Raw genomic sequence first — 6,000 nt, 5'->3', positions numbered from 1 at the left:
ATTAGTCACTGATTATGCATCTTCAACCAGGCCCTATAGACAATCCTTTAAAGTTTGGAAAAATACACTACATATATATACCTGAAATTAGCAGATTGACCCACTGCATTAGAATGAGGGTTTCAATCAAACTACAACTTAAACCAACTGTAAGTGTGTCATACAATTTTCAACAATATATAATGTATTAAAATGTTCACTGAACTTGTAAGCATAAATCTGTACACTGTAGAAATCTCTAGTTTTTATTAAAATTGTTGTTAGCACTACATGACAACTAATCTCGAGGAAGCAAAAGACACACAATTGTTGGATGGAATGCAGAACAAAGCAAAACATTCACAACCAGTCAAGAGATCTGGGTTAATTCCATCATTCTTTTGCTCACCAGGCCACCCCAGTTTAGACCTGGCCATATGCAAATCAGGCTTGACCCAGTCCCTTATGGGAACAGTCCAGGCCGAACTGCCAAGCCAGGTCCTCCCTGGACCAGAAACAAGCATCCTCATCAGCCAGGATTGCTTGCCTCCAGTGGCTTGGAAAGCACGGGACACACGTCTGGGCATACCCGTCCCACTCGGGGTGACTAATGCAAAAAGAACAATTGATGGATAGAATGCCGAACAATGTCATACATTCACCCCAGTACAGAAATCTGAGCCTAAGTCCATTGTTTTTTTGCTCACCATGCCATTCCAGTTTGGACCCAGCCATATGCAAATCAGTCTTAACCCAACTTCTTGGCAGGGTGGACCCTGTGAAAATAGTGGGTGGACCACGTCCACATGCGTGTACCCCTTACCCGTACCTAAAATCAGTCTGACGTGGAAAGGTAGAAAGCGGCCCAAAGGACTGGACCGGGTGGCGTAGAAAGGGTGCCGTGCCCCCCCCCCCTTCCTGTATCAAAGAACTGCAATTCTCAAGAATGTAAAGGGCTCCTTAGACCTCTGGGGCCCGGTGCAGCAGCACCATTGACAGCTACGTCCCTAAATGAACTAAAAATGTCAGCGGGGGTTAATTCTTCCAGGAATAGGTAGAGTGGAGATGAAGTGGGTGAAAAAACAACAAAGCCTCGTTAACATGTAAATGGTCTTTTAAAGACCTGTGAAGTACTCTGGTGCGGCTGCGATAAGCTCACAGACTGTCTGTGTGTGCCCGGGAAGCTGTCTCAGCCCGGGCTGAAGCCCTTTCAGCCCAATGGTCGTTGCGCGCCTGCCCCGGGGTGCTTCAAGCGGGCTGCAGGACAGGATGGGGAGAGGTTAGAATAGAGGGAAGGGCTGGGTGTTGAGGGTGCTAAATAGGCGTCAGGAGAGGCGGATCCGGCCTCTTTTTGACACCAACCACCACGGACTAGGGAGACAGTTTTCTGGGTAATAGCAGTTAGCTCATTCAGTGAGCCTGGTAGGCCTACTTGGTTTTCTGGTAAGGTGGTCGGCGAGCAGGCATGGCGTCTCCGGAAAACAAGGAATTCGTGTAGCGTAGTTGATGTTGGGGGTGGCAAGTAGGGCCAACTTGCTCAGGCCTGGCATACTCGACCTGACCTGGGTCCGCATGCCACGGCTGGCACTTTCTGCGTTGGCGGTGTTGCTGTGGCAGGTAGCGGTTTGCCTGTCTGAGCCGCTACCTTGCCATGAAGCCCGGAGCGGGATGCGGCAAGAGCACGTGTGCCCTCTGGCAGTGAGCAAGCACAGGGACAGGTGGAAGAGCCTCCTGGCTCACCTTTCCTCCGCAGAGGAGGGAGAAGCTTTGATCGATAGTGGGGGGAGGGGGGAGCAGGGTCAGTTGATTTAGAGGCAGTGTAGATGCGCTCTTCTCCAGTAAATACAGGCACTATGAATTTGAGCAGAGGGGGGACTGGGCCTTCAGACCTCTTGGCCAGAACACTGCCCTTGGAATTCAGAGATGCAGGGGGCTGGGCCTTCTGGCCCAGCCCTTAAAAAAGGCAAGCTGGTTGGGATTGGGGGGGCTGTTGGAGGGGGTCTCTACTATCATGCCTGGGTATTCAGGGGCCTCTCTAGGACGTGAAGGGCCCTTGGGCCCCAGGGACCTGCAGCCCAGTAGGTGGCAAGGAGTTGATTCGGAGGCACGCATTCGGGTGCTAGAATGTGAGAGGCCATGGAGAGAGCAGTGGCCAAGAAATCATTGATAGTAGATGCGCAGGTTGGGGTCTACAGTCTTATGGGCTCTAGACAAAAAGGGTAGCAGGTTTTGGTGTCTGAGGATAATAAACAGCTGACAGGTAAGGTGGGAGCATATGCAGCTTCTGAGCCTGGTGGTGCATGGGACCCCCCAGGGTTGGAGCAGCCTGGTGGAGGAAGGGGGTGCAAGCCTGGTGTTTGAGGCCGGGAGACAGTTGGAGATGCCAGCGGGATGCAATACAGACCCTGGACATTGGCCCGAAGCAGCAGGGGGTCTGCAGCAGCCTGCCCTCCATTGAGGGTTCATGCACAAGGAGTTGGGCTTGAGCCCCGTGTGTCTCAGCATAGTGTGTTAGTGCAGCGTTAGAAAAGAGTGGTGCAGGACCCTGAATGTGACGCAACAGTTGGAGATGATGAATTGGTCCTTGACTATGGTGATGACAGTGATGAATGGAAGGAGGGAGAGTTGTGTGACGAGGAGGATATGCCTGTGGGGAGGTCCCCAGGAGGAAAGAGAAGACAACGGGTAAATTTGGTGTTTTGCAGGTGTCAAGTAAGGACAAAGGGAGTGCCAAGCCTAAAGGGCCCCAGAGCAGCGGCGCACGGATAAGGCCACGGGCGGAGCCGTATCGACAGGTAAAGGAGAGTGGTGGGCAGCATGGGACATTGAGGACTCTAGAGTTGGGGGTAGGTTTTGCAGATCTGTTGGTGTGGGGGATGGAGTGGTGAATGATTCACAAGCCACGCTGATGGACTCAGCTGTGACCATGGGGGCTTTATCTCAAGTGGGTGGCGGAAAACAGGTAGTGGGTACCGGGGTGCAAACGGGCGGTATGGTTGAGCATGGGGGCAATGAAAGCAAGGAAGGAACCAAGTAGGGCAAACATAAGAAGAGATTACCTTACATGGGGTTGGCAATGCCTTTGGTGTCCAATTTGTGGAGAAAAACTAAGAATAGAATTTGGAAGCATGAATGTGTTGATGTCTTAAAGCTCCTTCACAAGGAAATTCAGGCAAAGGAAGGGTCCAAAGAGGAGGATTGGAGTTCCCATAAATATGCGGAACTGGACCTCAGCCTTTTTGATTTATACTAGTATATACTGTGAGTGACATTTAGATAGGGCAATTGTGCTGCTGAAATACAGGGACATTATTTGCAAGATGCAGGTGTATTTTGGGGGATAAGGGCAAGGGTCAGCCTCAACCCAGGTAAGCCATGGGGAAAGGTGGATTCTGAACTGTGGATGTATTGGATGTCGTCTACTGAATCCTCTGCTTCAACACATATGGCCAACGTTTTAGCTCGTCTGACTCCACAGGGAGCGAGAAATGCACTGAAGCCAACAGGCCATACCACTTGGGCATGTTGGAACTTCAACAAAGGTTTCTGCTCCCAGCATACCTGTAAGTTTAAGCATGAATGTTACAAGTGTGGGGGATGCTACCCCATCACGCAGTGGTTTACATTTGTCAGCCCTGCGGAATAATGGAAGGCCTCTGAAGGTTAAAGGCAGTCTCGACCTAAGGACCCCTACCCCACTTATGGTGGAGGCCTTGGTACCATGGCTCGCCGTGTATCCTGACAGGCAGGCGGCTCTGCGATTGGAATGGGGATTCACTGAAGGTTTTCGGGTGGTGTATCAAGGTCCCAGGTGACGCCAGTGGGTGGACAATATGAAGTCAGCTAAGGACCTCCCTCAGGTGGTAGCTGCAAAACTAGACAAAAAGGAGGCTGAGGGCAGAGTAGCAGGTCCAGACTTGATTATTTCACAGCTGCAGGCAGTGTCCAGGAGACGCCAGTGGGTGGACAATATGAAGTCAGCTAAGGACCTCCCTCAGGTGGTAGCTGCAAAACTAGACAAAAAGGAGGCTGAGGGCAGAGTAGCAGGTCCAGACTTGATTATTTCACAGCTGCAGGCAGTGTCCAGGAAATGGATGGGGGAATATAAGATGATTCACCATTTATCTTGGCCTGAGGGCGGGTCTGTCAATGCCAAATGTCATTGCCGAAGAAGATTCCCGAGTGCTGTACGCTTCTGTGGACAATGCTATTCCCTTGGTGCTGAAGTGTGGGCAGGGACTGAAATGGCAAAGTGTGATGTTAAAGCCACCTTTCGCTGCTGCCCATTCATACTACTGATTTCTCTTTACTTGGCATGCAATTTGGGGGCGCCATCTATGTGGATAAAGTGCTGCCAATGGGCTGATCCATTTTTCGTGAACTTTTCAACATGTTTTTGCAGTGGGTTTTCAGCAAGAGAAGTGGCCACCGGGAAGTGTCTCACTACCTAGATGATTTTCTGTTTGTTAGAACACAGGCTTCTGGGAACTGTGTCCGGGCGTTGCAGCATTTTGAGTCTTTAGCACAGGATTTTGTGGTGCTGCTGTCTCCTGAGGAGACGGAAGGCCTGGCGTGGGTTGACGATCCTGCGTATGGAGCTGTACAATGGGTGGCTTATTTGCCAAAGGAGGAAGTGGTGGATGTACAAGGTTTTATGACACGTTATTGAGGAGAGGAAGATTGAATTGAGGGCGGTGCAGAAGCTGCTCAGTATTCTGAACGTTGCATGCCGGGTGATGAAAGTGGGGAGGACTTTTTGCAGACTTCACAGCATGGCCATGTCAGGGGCAGTTCTGCCGCACCACAGGATGCGGATTTCATCAGCAGTACTTGCTGACCTGTGTGTTTGACCGACATTCCTGGTTGACTTCAATGATGTGTCCTTGAGTGTTTTGGAGGAGAGTAGATTGTGGCAGGTCCAAATATACTCGGATGTGGCTGGGGCCCTGGGTTTTGGTCTTTTTTGGGATGGGAGATTGTGTGAGGAAGAGTGGCTGGAGCATTGCTTTTTTTGAGTTTTTCCCATTGTTAGTGGCATTGGCAGTCTGGCACAGTGAATTGAGGAACAGGACGGTCCTTTTTCATGTGGACAACGTGACTGTGGTGGGGCTGGTGAACTTAATGTGGTGTTCAGGGTGAAGCATGTGCAAGGGCCAGCAATGATCTAGTTGATTCCTTGTCTTGTTCGCAGTGGCAACATTTCTGCTAGCATGGCGCCAGGAGCATGGGAGTTGAAGACACAATTGCCAGCAGGCCTCTGGACCTGGGGTGAGTAAGAGTTGTGGGACTGGTTAAGAGGTCGTTGAGCAAGTCAATCAGGAGCAGTTACAGACTCGCATGGCATGAATTTGAGGAGTTTTCAGGCTTTGTTTGGGAGAGGTTGCGACAGGACACTGAGCAGTGTTTTGTTCTATTTTGTATTGACAAAGGTTTGTCACCCACGACTATTGCGGGCAAGTGGGCTGGAATCTCTTTCTATGGCAAGCTGTATTTGGATTTTTGAGCCTGCTAAGGATGAGTTTCCGGGCTGGGTTCTGAAAGGGTGGGAAAGGAAGATGGGTGTGAGGAGGGTGGCATTGCGGGAAGCTATTACGTTTGAGCTGTTGCAGGATTTGTTGGCAGTTTTGCATCTTTGTTGCTACAACCAGTTTGAGGTGGCGATTTTTTAGCTATGTATGATCTGGATGTTTTTTGGGGAGTTCTGAGATTTGGAACTGTTGGTTACCGCTAGCCAGGGGGGAGTGTTCTACGAGGAGGTTCGGTTGGAGCAGGGGAGGTTGGGTATTTGACTGAGACATTCTAAGACAGATCAGACTGGCAGGGAAAATGGGTGTGGCTGTGTGAAGCTGGCAGCAGTCAGGTGTGCCCTGTCCGGGAATTACGTGGTTTCCAGTTATTGCCTAACAGGTGTTTCTCAGGAATTTATTGTAACGCTAATGGAAACAGGGTCACTGCCTTTCAGTTGTTGGCAGTGTTGTGCATGGCTTTCTGTAGGCTTGGTAAAGAGAGACCTGATCAGGT

The sequence above is a fragment of the Lissotriton helveticus genome, chromosome 5_1 (genome assembly GCF_964261635.1).
Source record: "Lissotriton helveticus chromosome 5_1, aLisHel1.1, whole genome shotgun sequence".
Taxonomy (NCBI): domain Eukaryota; kingdom Metazoa; phylum Chordata; class Amphibia; order Caudata; family Salamandridae; genus Lissotriton; species Lissotriton helveticus.
The sequence above is the reverse complement of the archived record's forward strand: the minus strand, read 5'-3'. Positions refer to the sequence as shown.